This window comes from Patagioenas fasciata, chromosome Z (genome assembly GCF_037038585.1).
Source record: "Patagioenas fasciata isolate bPatFas1 chromosome Z, bPatFas1.hap1, whole genome shotgun sequence".
NCBI classification, from domain to species: Eukaryota; Metazoa; Chordata; class Aves; order Columbiformes; family Columbidae; genus Patagioenas; species Patagioenas fasciata.
In genome coordinates, this window is record NC_092560.1 from 62,011,687 (window position 1) to 62,026,918 (window position 15,232).

Here is a 15,232-nt window from a genome sequence, read left to right on the forward strand (position 1 = left end):
GGGTGACTACGTGTAACAGAGGTGCTCATGAAGCTCAAGGCTACTTGAAATCCTTGGAGTGATCAACCTTAATCAATGATGAGCAGCCAGTGAACTAGTCCAAAGTGTTGTTCCTCAGGGGTTACAAATAAACATAAAACCCCACTGAGGGGAAAAGCCCAGTAACTTGGAAGTTACCTAAAATATACAGCAACTGGTTTACAGATCCTGCTCAAGACTTCAGCACTCAGAAAAGTACTGGTTGCTCAGCAGTTTATTATCTTCTGTGGATTAGCTCTCACCTATTTTTCCCTCTAGAAGAAAGGTCTCTAAGTAGCAGTCACAGAAATTTTCCAAATGGCTCTAGCTGCCAAGGACTGCCAGTTCTGAGTACTCTTCCTGGCTGACTGAGCCTGTTTTTCCCTTCTAACCAAGCTGAGGTCCATGCTGTGAATGAGGGAAGACTGCAAAGCTTTTTTTTTTTTTTTTTTTTGTGCTTAGCACTCCAAAGTATTTTTATGATCCAATTTAAGAGAAGTCCCAACGCCAGTTTATGTTCTGTGCAAAGTTCCCCAAGTGACAGATGAACCACCGCAGAACAAGACTGTAGCAGAATTAAGAACAAAATCACACCCCTCTCAGGCAATTTTTCAGAATACTCCTCACATACTGTGGTTAATGGTAGTGTCCCAGCCTGGTGCTCTATAAACAACTCCTAGTCTGAATTATTCAGAGACAAATCATTATGCCTTTGGGTGTGGGATTTTTTTGTTGTTGTTGGTTTGGTTTGGGTTTGATTTTGGTTTTGGTTTTTTTTGTTTGTTTTGTTTATTTTCAGTTGTAGCAAAGGAACTGTACACAGGATGGTTGTTATCTAGTGATCCTGGGAGAAATATTCGTTAATATAACAGCAAGAACAATTTAAGATCATGAGGGATACATGCAACAATGGCTGAAAGTGTTGTAGTTTGCTTGTTTGTTAAAGGATAATGAGAGCTCCAGCTCTGCCAGACATTTTCTAGCCCTCAGCTGATTTGGAGATCTCCTCTCTTGCCCCCTCCTCCCAGATTTTCAGTTCAGGTATAACAAGTTCTAGTGTGGCATCTGTTCCATGAAAACAAAAGAAAACAATGCAAAACCAAATAAAAACTAGAAAAAAAGTTTTCACTTATTCAATGCAAAACATATACAAGGAGGTGGCTTCTCTTATCTCTGGGAAAATGAAGTGTCATCTAGCAGGGTACTACCAGGTGCCCTGCAGTGCCCTACCAAGCAACTGACAAAATATTTAAGGAAAGGGTGTCCTCAGAATTTTAAAACTATTTAGAACTCTCAGTGTCACGAGTGTGTAAAATGTTAAATGATGTAAAATCCAGCCCTACACTGTATATGTCATTAGCTCTCCAGAAAATATTTAGGCGAGTTGGCCTATACTCTTGTATTTTCCCAGTCTAGACCTTCTCTTGGATTACCATAGAGGAAAAACTTCCAAAAGTTTGTGGAGTTTCTTTCCAAATACAGGGAAGAGCTGTAAAATGCAGCAGCAAAGATATCACTGGTGCATGTGTTGCACAGTACAGCAGTATCTCATCTTCCAGGGTGTACCACCAGAGAGGCATAGAGGAGCACAGCGAGAGCCATGGAGCCTACATTACCCATGACTGGTTTTTCACACTGACTAGTTATATCAAAACAGCTGTCATGAACAGCAACAACAAAACTAAAACCTAACTTGGGTGGTACATTCTGAGATTTGACAGCCATCCATGTTGCACCCAGACAAAACGGCAAAAACATCTAGAAAACAGCTGAAGAAGAAATGGCCCTCTCCTTGGAAAAGCTGCAGATGAAACATTCCTTGTATCTGATTTCAGTCATTCTCAGAAATGCATGTTAAACATTGCCACAGCCACACTGTCTGGATACTGTATCAGATAGTATCATTAGCCGAATGCAACTAAACCAGTCTCAGATATAGTCCGCTTCCACGGTGCTTCTGCTGCCCGCAGACTACATGCACCACTGACCAGTGGTGACTAAAATAGGAGCTGCTTCTCTTTGTAGCACTAGACTCAACCTGTTTTCACCTATTCACAAGAGGTCAAAAAGTGGCCAAAATAGCCTCCACAGTGAACTACCACATATCAGTGACACTTTGATAAGGCCTTATTCTTAAAATAGCCTGTAAAATATTACGCATCCTTCAATGCTTTTCATAGGCTGTGGATGTGCAGTTGCATACAACTGTAACAGCGTATGAGCAAAGCTACATCTTACAAGGATTGTTAAAATAACCGTTGTGGCCTCTCATCCATCTCTAAGAGGTTAGTCTCAAAATTTTAGAGGATACCCTTTTAAATTGTGATCTACCATTCCACATGGATGTCTACATCCACATATAGTTAATTATGATTGATACAGCCTCTCTGATCCAGCATGTCACAACAGCTGCATTTATGTTCTTAAGACAAATGACCTTTTATCAGTGATAGCAAACTGAATCCTCATCATTGACCCTATCACCTGCATTTAAAAAAAATTTTTTTAAAACACTTTCTTTTTTTTTTTCCTATGTTGCACCTCTACAGCCTGTTCAGTGAGGTAACTGAACTGTCTGCATGGTGACCATGGCCAGTGTCTCCAGATAGGGCATGTGTAATGAGGCTATGGACAAGTCCAAGTGACAGCGTACCCTGTAGACCAGTGCCCTCTAGCCTGATTTGATGTCAAATGCTGTTGACATTCAACATTTACACTTGCTTACTTTGTCAAGACACAGACTCACTAAATAAACACTCCTGTTGATATTGTTGTGTAAAAAATTAAACACCTACTGACCGACATGTGATACATAACCCAGGTGTACCGTGTCCCTGACTGGCAGCTCAATTTTCTCCTGCCTTTTGGAACACAGAATGTTTAAGAATTTTACTAAAAACATATCAGCTTCAGCAGTGTATACAATAACCTGGTGGCTGAAATACATCACCAGAAGATAAAAGAACACGTCCAGGAGCTTTTATTACATGAATGACTTTATACCATATTTATGCAATAGCTTAGGGGTTATAATGCCATTAACATTAGCATTAATGCCAGGAAAAAATGGTCTGAACTGAAACAGTAAAAATATTCTCCCAAAGTCACTACATTTCAAAACAGAATTACAAGCCAGTGTTGTGGCAATTTGTTTTTCTGACTGATTTCCTATTTGTGTCAGTGTCCAGAGGGCACCAGCAGGCCTTACAGTCTGGCTCAGCATCCCTCAGGACCTCTTCCATCCCTGACTTTAGCCCAGGAGCCCATTGCACCCAGTCCAGAGCCACTACTCCATGCTCTTGCCTGGCTGTGGACCTCACAGATTGTGACCCAGGGAAGTGTTCACTGCCCAGTGATTTTTGGACAAGGGATTTCTTTGCATGATTTTAAATTCAGTAGCACCAATGCAGACTGAAAGAAACTACAGGTGAATTTTGTTTTCACACAGTGCTGAAAGAACTGCAACACTTATTAACTCCAGTTTTCAAGTGCATGACTAAAGAGATATCTGAAATAGAGATGAAACAACAAATGCCATAACAAATCTGATATGATGTGCAACAGAATTACATGGCACAGTCTTCTTTCTCCTTCCCTCCTTTCCTCCTTCCTTCCTCCCTCCTCTCCCTCTCTCACTACCTCCCATAATACTTCTGAAAGTCTGAGAATTTACTCCAGGTTTTTCTGCTCAGTGGCACATTTTTATCTGAGGGTCAGTTCATATTAAGCACTTTAGGTTTGCTCAGTGTTATCTCTCCATTTACCATTGTTCAGGAAGAAAGCAGTGCTATAAAGATCAATGCCAAATGGCATTAAAAAGGTGAAAGCTGCCATTCAAGGCCCGATATCATTTATGCATGTGTGAAAAAAACAGCGAATTTGGCAAGGTCAGACATGAGACAATTAGGTGATAACTGACAGACAGCTGGAAAGTACATACATTGCCCGAAGAGAGGGTAAGTGCCTGTATGGACAGATGCTCAAAGCTGATTGATAGACTGTTTTTGAGGTGATAAGTGAAGAGTCTTGGTTAATCACAACAGGACACCTTTGATATTACTTACACAAGCTGTGGAAATGGTGTTGCTCAACAAAGACAGAGAACACAAAAGATCTTAATGTAGCATTTACCACAGACTGGATGAGTGGCACTAATGGCCATGCATGCTTAGCATGTGAATAGAGTTTTTAAGTAATTAGACGGTATATTGTACAGATGCAGGAGATAAAGCTGATAAATAAACCTCAGTGATTAGGAAACAATAAATGTGGAGCTACAATTACTTCTGCATGCCCTCTAAACTAAGGCTGCTGCAGAGAGGACTGTATCATGTACACTGTCAGACTTCTGCTTGTTCATTGTTACATGATACCATAAAGCAGTCTCAGTGATGAATCTGAAGTGAAGTATTACATCTGGGCAAAACAGGAGTAGTGATTTTTGGAAGAGGTGTAATTAGAAGCAGTCATCTGTGAACTGTAGGAAGAAAGACTGAATATAACTATGTTGGTTCAGGGTGTCAAATCCAAAATACAGCCTCTAATAGGAGCCCAAGCGGAGAATATAAAAGTAGTGTAAGCAGATAGTGATCCTTCCAAAAACCATTCACCCAGACTCCAACAACTTGCAGCTCAAAGATATTTAACAATTCTCAGAGGATTCCTCTTGCATGGTCACATCTTGTCTGCCCTAAGCCTTCTGGCGCTCACAAAACCCTCTTGAAGTATGGGGCTCCTCAGGTCACTAATATGATGTATGAGGAACCTCATCATTGTCTTATCTCTTGAAACTGACTTCTATTAACTTCATCTGAGAATTTGCGCTCTTGTATATTAAAAGATCCTAGCAATCAGTTATTTTGCATCATCTCCAAGCTACTTTTATCTAACACACCTTTATTGTATCTCCTGTCTGCCATGTACTTGAAGAAGCTCTTTCTGTTGTCCTTGACCCCTCTCACCAGGTTTAATTCTAAGGAGGCCTTAACTTTCCTAGTTGCCTCCCTACATCCTCTGACAACAGCCTTATATTCTTCCCAAGTGGCCAGCCCCTCCTTCCATGATCTATAAACTCTCCTCTTCCACTTGAGCTTACCCAGCAGTTCCCTGTTTAACCACGCAGGTCCCCTGCCTCCCTTCCTCGACTTCCTATGTGTCGGGATGCTCTGATCTTGAGCCTGGTAGAAGCAGTCCCTGAATGCTAACCAACTGTCTTGGGCCCCTTTACCCTCAAGTACCCTTTCCCACGGGATTTCCCCTAGTAATTTCTTGAAAAGGCTAAAGTTGGCCCTGCTGAAGACCTTCCTTGTTAGTGAGGATGAGGTCCAGCAGTGCACCTCTCCTAGTCGGCTCCTCCACCACTTGCATCAGAAAGTTATCATCAATGCACTGGAGGACACTTCTTCAAGGTGCAGGCAGACTAGACTGAGCAGATCTTGCTCCCTGTCTCTCAAGATACCTGATACCTCTACACAATTACTCCTCTACACACATTTAAGGAAGAATGATTTTTTATTACGGCTTTCTACTAATCTGCTTGTTACTGATGCTAGGATTAGTATATTTTAGTTTTCCTAGATGTCCCATACAGCCTTTTCTAAAACTACATCCCATCTGAGACCTTTGACACCTGAAGTGCAAAGGATTTTTAAACATGTGGCTACCCACTCCAGCTAACTAGTTCAGAGATTTCATCCTTGAGCTGAACTTTCATAAATTCTGGGTAAATATTGTCTGGTCCTGCTAATTTGCTGTAGTTCTGTTTCTGTTTGTTCCACAATTTCTTCCACTAACACTTCACTTTAAACAAAATCCTCTGATGAATTACCCTTCAAAAGAAAACTCCAACATACGGACTTCTTGAAGCTCATGTGCATCAAACAAAAACCTCATTTAGTTTTTCTGATATATGTTTACCTTCTCTGAATGTTCTTTTCACATGGTGGTATCTAGTGGCCCAGGCTACCACATAGAAGGCTACCTCCTCTCAATGTCCTCGAAAAAAGATTTTCACATTGGACCTGGGTTTTGATTTCTGTCTTTTGTTAGTTGTTCCTCCAGCTTTCTTGCCTGTTTTATTGTGTCTTCTACTAGAGTAGCAAATAATTCCAATGCTGCTTGAGCTTTCTGAAAGATGCATTTTTACTTTTAATAACACTTTTCATCTTATGTTGATACTTGCCATCAGACATCATTTTGCCTTTTCTCAAGGGTTTATATTTATTTATTGGGTAAGTGATGTGCATTTTCTCTGTAGTTCTGCTATGGTGTTCTCAAATATCAGCCAGAAATCCAAAACTACACAGTTGGCCATTCAAGAAATACAAAATTGATTTCACATTCTGTCTCTCTGCTTGTTTGCTGAGCTCAGTGAAGACAAAGGGATTTCAAATGTCATTTTAATTTCCTCCTAATTACTCCAAAACTTTCTTTAAACTATGATCTTAAAACTTTTATACCTTGAAGATACTTCTTCCCTTTCTTTGCCCAGGTCTCAGATCCTATGTAAGCTTGCATATCTGCAGCTTAGTGCCTGAAGATTGCACAATAATGAGATAAAAGGGTTGTGCTCTCCCAACTTATTGGGGAGGGAAAGAGGCCAAATGTAAGGAACAGTCTCTATCTGTCTTTCACCTTCCAGTTGCATGTAAAGCAAAGATAAGAGATGTGATTCTTCTGTTATGGATAAGTGTGCATGACGAGAAGTCATATGACATATTACAAAAATGGAAACTTCTTGATTAGGGAACCTAATTATTAAGGAGAATGGGACTAGGCCAGAATTTGTATCTTTGCTCTTCAATAGAGCAATAAGTGTTATTCAGTCTCCCAAATGTTTTTTAACTACTGAAGCATAGTAATCTCACTTTTTTTTTTTTTTTAATGAAAGTGCAGTCTCCATTATATTGTCCCTATCTGTCTCCTCTCACCTTGAGTCACACTGACAGCTAGACATTTTTTCAAAAAAAATGCTATAGAGAAATGGAGAAAAACTACAGCAATTTCCCTATTTCTATTATCAGAAGATAATGCTGAACAAAAAGAATCAGTGAAATTGTTAGGTTTCAGTGAGACTCTGATAATTTTCCCCAAAATTCTCATTCTTGCCCTAAAATCATATGGTCATGGTTGGTAGATAATACCAGCCAGAATTTTATCTAATTTGCATCAAGTTCAACCAAAGAAAGCTGCATCTTGTAATGAAACCAAAATCAGAACGTGATCTCCTTGCAATTATTGGTTCTGTTCTTGCTACAGAGTCCCAAAGGCCTTGGCAGATATAAACTGTATTTGTCATGCCCTCTTACTAGTACAGCAATTACAGTCCCCGAGGCACGAGAATTATCAGAAATACTAAGGTTAAAGGTAGGCTGGTTGTCATACCTGTGCAATGCCTAAGCCATTGTGTACAGATGCAGAACGGTCCCATCATTTTACAGGAATTCAGCAAACAGTATCAAATGGCATCAGTCACCTTGTAGGAAATAAGATGCAGAAAACAGATTAAAATGGGGCTAGTTTGTTTAAGTCTTTGTCCTAAAGACCAGCATTACAAATTAAGTCTCAGTACTGATGAACTGACAGTAACTAGTACTTGTATCATTTAAACTATTCACCTCATCGACCTTGCTAAGGGATAAATAGTACTTGATCTGGCAATTCTTCTATTCCAACAGATTATTTTCTCTTTTCCTAGGATGAAACTTCGCTTCCATCAAAATGAACAGCAAAAGTCCTATTGATTTGCTGCCAAAGCATAGAGCAACCGTTAGAGTATTTTAAGGTTAAATTCTAAGAGCTATAGATAATACCACCCTATTTGGTCAAGCAGAGAATCACAAATACTAAGGCTAAATGGCTTGCCTGACAATTTTGCAGTCAGACAATGGCAGAACAATGATCAAGATATTTTAGTTCCCTTTCTAAATCCATTTGAGCATGCTGTTCCTGTCTGAGAAGTCTGGAATTTAAAGATCCCAGTTTTCACCTGTCACTTTGAGAAAGTTGATCACTTCAGTCACTGGGTTTCCAGCACTACCACAAAATAGCACAATGGAGACAATACTTCAGGCATAGCGTAGTTATAACAGTAGCAGTCTAAGGAAGCGTTTTCTCACACATTTTCCTTCTGAACTTCTTTACGTGCCACCTCAGGATAACCCAGATATAAAACAGGAATGTCGGCTGTAAAGGTGGAACCCTTAGGGTAAACAGGCAACTATGATTATTAGTCATGACAAGAAGGATGTTATGGCAAAAAACCCCAACTAACTAGCCAAGCAACCAAAAACCCACAGCAACTTTTTCTTATGTAGTTCTCTTGTATGCAAATGACAAAAAACAAACAAACAAACAAAAACAAAACCAAACAAACAAAATCAAACAAAAACACAACAAACCAACCAACCAAAACAAAACAAAACCAAGAACAACAACAAAAACCAACAACAACAAAAATCAAAACACCAAGACTGAAGAGAAAACAAGAGCAGGATGTTTTAGCTAAAGAGTTGTGTAATACTTCTTACATTTCTTTATAAAAGAAATCCATCCGGGATCTTTGTTCAGCCATACTCAGGTTTTCAAAGGACTTTATTTAAAAGCTACACAGAGAACAACTTTGATTTACACTGTCATCTGCAGTTTGCATGCTGAAATCATCATATTCAAACTAATACTTCAGGTCTTTTCTCAAACATGTTTTAGGTCAAATTTACAACTCTGAATGGAATCATTTGCTCTACATTTCCTACAACCAGTTTTTGTTATTTCCTGTTACACACAGAGTATGCTGTTGTCCATGAGATCATTAAAATTCTTTTGGAAGAACCATGTCCTGTGTGACTTCTGCAGAGAGTGACCGAAGACATACAGTGACTTGTTAATACCAACGGAGTGATCAAATGACAAATAAGATAAACCTATTATACAATTCAGATTTTTCTCAAAAAAAAAAAAAAATCCCACTGTTAATATTCAGAAAAATCGCACCTTTCCAGATATATTGTATGAACTGAGGATGTCCTCTACTTGATCCCTGTCCCAAGCTGGTTTTGTTGTCTGATGTAACATATCACTCAGGTCACTATGTGTTCAGATGTTGCTAACATTCATTATTGAAACTAAGTGTTTTCTATTGAAAACCACGCTTCCTGCCCCTACAGGCTCTCTCCTCAGTAAGTAGAAGAGGCTTAATGAGGTTTTCGTGTAAGCTAATTCCAGTAATAAATGCATGAACTGGGAACAAGACAGAAATTATAGGAGACTGCTGATTCCCTGTTTTCAGGGTCTTCCTTTCAAAACAGCGTGTTCTCTTTAGTCCTCAAATGAAGTGGCCCAAGAAAGGCTAATGTATTTTGGACTTCAGAAACATGAAGGCTTAACAAACCCTCAAACAGATAACATCTGTTCTTGTTCTGGTTCTGTAGGCAGTAACAAAACTACAATATTATTTCAGGTTATGGCTGTAAGCTACAGTAGAAACAGGGAAGAATGTGACTCGTGAAAGTGAGACACTGTCACAGTCTAGTCTTTGTTCTGAGACTCAGGGTGGAAAACAAAATGAGACATTCAGCTATTGCTTGTGATAAAGGTGTAAAGGAAACAGGCAGCAGTCAATTGCCTACTACATGGATTAAAAAAGAAAGCAAAGTTCTGCAGAAGATGATCAAGTAGTGAGGTGGACTGCGAACTGGCTGAAGGAAAGAAGCCAGAGAGTCGTGGTCAATGGGGCAGAGTCCAGTTGGAGGCCTGTATCTAGTGGAGTGCCTCAAGGGTCGGTACTGGGACCACTGCTAGTAAATATATTAATCAGCGACTTGGATGAGGGAATAGAGTGCACTGTCAGCAAGTTTGCTGATGACACCAAACTGAGAGACGTGGCTGACACACCAGAAGGCTGTGCTGCCATCCGGAGACCTGGACAGGCTGGAGAGTTGGAGGAGGAAAAATTTAATGAAATATAATAAGCGAAAGTGTAGAGTCTTGCATCTGAGTAGGAACAACGCCAGGTTCCAGTATAAGCTGGGAAACGACCTGTTAGAGAGCAGTGTAGGGAAAAGGGACCTGTGGTTCCTGGTGGACAGCAGTATGACCATGAGCCAGTACTGTGCCCTGTGGCCAGGAAGGCCAATGGCATCCTGGGGTGTATTAGAAGGGGGGTGGTTAGTAGGTCGAGAGAGGTTCTTCTTCCCCTCTACTCTGCCATGGTGAGACCCCATCTGGAGTATTGTGTCCAGTTCTGGGCCCCTCAGTTCCAGAAGGACAGGGAACTGCTGGAGAGGGTCCAGTGCAGAGCAACGAGGATGATCAAGGAAGTGGAGCATCTCCTTTATGAGGGAACGCTGAGGGTGCTGGGTCTCTTTAGCTTGGAGAAGAGGAGACTGATGGGTAATCTTATTAATGTTTACAAATATATAAAGGGTGAGTGTCAGGAGGATGGAACCAGGCTCTTCTCAGTGACAACCAATGGTAAGGCAAGGGGTAACGGGTTCAAACTGGAACACAAGAGGTTCCACTGAAATTTGAGAAGAAACTTCTTCTCAGTGAGGGTAACAGAACACTGGAACAGGCTGCCCAGGGCGGATTGTGGAGTCTCCTTTTCTGGAGACATTCAAAACCCACCTGGACACATTCCTGTGTAACCTCATCTAGGTGTTCCTGCTCCAGCAGGGGGATTGGACTAGACGATCTTTTGAGGTGCCTTCCAATCCTTAACATTCTGTGATTCTGTGATTCTGTGACTCCATGAAGAAAACAAACACCACAAGAGGAAAGTTCTCTTCTCCAGAAGAAGCCAGTTGCCAGCCTGTGTTAGTTAACACAGTCTTCTTCAGTATGTATTCACAAATGGAAATGAAGCAACGGAGTTACTATGTGCCCTAAACAAAATGATATCATCCATCTCACCACCTCATGAGACACAGAAAAGTACAAAACATCATGCAAAGCAAGTTAGGACCACCTATTATATTTTGCAACAAATGTTAAGACCATAGAAGATGCAATTGCTTCTGTATGTATTGTTTGCTTTATAAATGAATAAAACGACCTCCAGAGGTCCTTTCCAATCTCAACTATCCTGCAATTCAACAAGAATTAGTAGAAAATGGGATCTTACCTGCATCTGTCTTTCTATGATTTCTTATTATAACATGCTTTTCAGCATTCTCAGAGAGCAAAGTGCTGAAGTTGTCAGGAAAAAACAGACTCGATTTCCTAATGCCAGAGCTATTTAAATATGTAGGACAAGAAAGTTACATTGCCAAAAAATTTTGGGGTTCATATTGAACCCTGGTGATAATTTCCATGCATTTTAATGAAAAATAATGTATCTGTCAGGGTAGAAATGTGCTCTTTTCCAAATGATGTGTAAAGAAGATCTGATGTATCTCTTTCAACACGTTGCAACAACAGAGACAATCCCAGGTATCCCCCCAAAATATCCAAACGACTGAGGACAAAACACTGAAGTGCTAAAACAGTGTAAGAAATAATATGCATATGATCAATGAGTTTAAGGAATGAGCAGAAACTGGAGATTTGAAGCCAGAATATATTATTTGTGAAATACTTCACATTCTATAGGACCTGTTTTCCTGTTGCTTTAATACTGATCTAATATTAAAAAAATAATAAATGAAAAGTTGGGGTTTTCTGGTATGCCATCTAGACATAGGTCAATGGCAATAACTAAAAACTGAGAGATACAAGCAACAATTCAAATAGGTGGACAGTTGGCTTACTGAGGTCCCCCTCTGTTTTTAAGGCTACAGTTTTTCCAAGATGGATGATATGAAAGATACAGGTGAGAGGAGATGTAGCCAGATGCCAGAGATGTAGCTCTGACATATTGTCATCTTTGACATCAAAAGGGTTCATACTGCTGACACAGCTGAGCACGTGGCAAGTTTTAATGTCTTTGGCTTTTTACCCATGCAATGAACTGCTTTATTCTTGATTTAGGTGCCTGATTTTTACCAATTTGGGAAAATTACCTTAAAAAATAGGGGTTTAGGGCTACAGAGAAGTTGTAAAAAAAAAGAAATCAATTTTTGATTCCTGGCTGCTGGAATATGGGCTTTCTCAAATACTGGTTCCACCAAACCATGAAATGTTAGAATTACTTTAAAACATACCTTTGATTTTTCATAGTATTATCACTAATGCCACAAAAATATTACATTCTCCAACATGCCTGCAAGTCATAACTCAGAGGTTTACCTGAGTTAAATATTTACATATACTTTTCCCATGCTGCTTTAGGATTACACTCTAGAACAAGGACAAACCTTTTAGCTGCCTAGTTGAGCATGAAGGCTGTGCATGGTCACCTTTCCCCTTGATTGCTGTTATGTACTCTTTTCTGACCATGACAGACAACTATTGTCCTGCTAATCTACCCACAATCCTTCTAGTTAATTAAAAAAAATCAAGACAACAGGAAAATGGCTTTTGAGCATCCAGAAAATCCTACAAACTTCTTGTACAGATTTATCACAATATATAAGACAAGCTTCTCATCTTCTATCTTCATTTTCAGGACCTTTCAGGACCTTGATTACTGCAACTGATGATGGAAAGTCTGACTCCTCTCCAAACAGCCTGCAGAGGCTGCCAGGATTGATTCCTACCCATTTTCCAAAAAACCTTGTGTTTTTTTCAGACATCACATTTTGAGGAAACTACTCCCACATATCCATACAACTAACCCTGTTCTAAACCAGCCCTAGCTCATCTCAAAATGTTTCAAATATTGATCCTTTATGCACAAGAAATGGCACAAATTGCTCCCTTACAAAAACACACTTTGTATCATAATCAAAATAGCCAGTTCTAACCAACACTGAGGAAGTGTTACTTCTGCTATCTGGTCCCTATCTGTTCCTTCCAAGACTTCAAAAAAATCCCTTTCCTTCGGATTGTCTTTTGTAAACAAACAAATGGTACAGGTCACACTAACCTGCTAAGCAGCCTGCCCCTGGAAGTTCCTCTACTCTTACCTCAGTAGGTATTAGACTGAGAATAGCATAGTGCTATCCCTTTCCTTTCCTTGTTTGCAAAAAGATTCTCCTATGCTCCTGCAGTCAGAGGCCAGGAAGGTTCTCAAGTGCTTTGCTCAAGCTCTGTGCCCTGCAGAAGTGTTAAAGTCTTCTAGGACTCCAGTATTGGCACAAAGTACGTTTAACTAAAAGCTAAAGTTTCTCTAGATGTTTACCAGCAGTGAACTAAAATTTTCAAATACATTTTTTTCCAGATTAGACATGCAGGTTCTCCTCATCCAAACTCATGTTATTTATTTTCCTTGCATAAACAAACCACTTCATATATTCTGTTTTTCTGGTTAAATTAAATACTTGTTTGCACAGGGCTAGATGTAAGTTAAAGCCAAACATATAAATCAGGAACATTATGTTCTTCCTGACAAGGCAGTGTTACCACAGGATTCAAAAACAAGAGTAACAATGTAAATCAGTACACTTTTTCCCCAGTCAAGGTAATTGTATACAAGTAGATTCTGGTGGCACCATAACAGATTTTCAATATCTTAGATATGCTTTCTTTTTTCTCCTAAAAAGAAATATGATTTTGATTAAAGAATTTTAGTGAAGGTATAAGTTTTGTATTTATTTTCTGATAAAACAAGAGTCAGAGCAGTGCTGAGTTACAATCTCAGCCTTATCTAGTCTCTGTGACGTACTTCAAATTGCAGCTCTGGGTCATACAGTAGTGTTAGCAATTCAGCAGTTTAAAACCCTGGCTCTTTTCAGGAAAGACAGGCCAGCCAGGCGTGGTGGTGGAGTTGCTCTCTATGTGAGAGAGCAACTGCAATGTACTAAATTCTGCCCAGGAGCGGATGAGGAACGAGTTGAGAGTGTATGGGTCAGGATCAAGGGGCAGGCTGGCAGGGGTGATACTGTTGTAGGTGTCTATTACAGGCCACCAGATCAGACTGAGGAAGTTGATGAGGCCTTCTATGCGCAGCTGAGAGTGGCCTCACAGTCACAGGCCCTGGTTGTTATGGGTGATTTTAACTTCCCTGATGTTTGCTGGAAGGACCATTCAGCCAGCCAGCCACAGTCCAGGAGGTTCCTCCAGTGCATTGATGATAACTTCCTCATGCAGATGGTGGAGGAGCCAACCAGGAGAGGCGCACTGCTGGATCTCATCCTCACTAACAAAGAGGGTCTGGTCGAAGCAGTAAAGGTTGAGGGCTGCCTGGGTTGCAGTGACCACGAGATGGTGGAGTTCAGCATCTCGTGTGGCAGGAACAGAATAGCAAGTAGAATTGCAACCCTGGACTTTGGCAGGGCTAATTTCGGCCTTTTCAAGCAATTGCTGGGGGAAATCCCATGGGCAAGACTGCTTGAAGGAAAAGGGGCCCAAGAGAGCTGGATTGCATTCAGAGATTGCTTCTTCCATGCTCAGGATCAGAGCATCCCCACATGTAGGAAGTCGAGGAAGGGAGCCAGAAGGCCTGCGTGGTTGAATAGGGATCTGTTGGGTATGCTCAAGCAGAAGAGACGAGTTTACAGGTCATGGAAGCAGGGACTGGCCACTTGGGAGGAATATAAGGCTGCTGTTAGAGGATGCAGGAGGGCAGCTAGGATGGCCAAGGCCTCCATGGAATTACAGCTGGCGAGAGGGGTCAAGGACAGCAAGAAGAACTTTTTCAAATACATAGCAGATAAAACTAATACCAGAGGCAATGTAGGCCCACTGATGAGTGGGGTGGGTGCCCTGGTGGCAGAAGACACAGAGAAGGCAGAATTGCTGAATGCCTTCTTTGTCTCTGTCTACTCCGCTGGAGGCTGTCCTGGGGAACCCTGTACCCCTGAGACCCCGGATGAAGCCAGGTTAATGGAGGAGTTTGCTTTAGTCGATGAGGACTGGGTTAGAGAACAATTAAATAGTCTGGACGTCCATAAATCCATGGGTCCAGATGGAATACATCCACGGGTGCTGAGGGAGCTGGCTGAAGTCATTGCTAGACCGCTATCCATCATTTTTGCCAAGTCTTGGGAAACGGGAGAGGTGCCCGAGGATTGGAGGAAAGCAAATGTCACTCCAGTCTTCAAAAATGGCAAGAAGGAGGACCCGGGTAATTATAGACCGGTCAGCCTCACCTCTGTCCCTGGGAAAGTAATGGAACAGCTTATCCTTGGTGCCATCTCAAGGCACATCAGGGATAAGAGGGTCATTAGTGGCAGTCAGC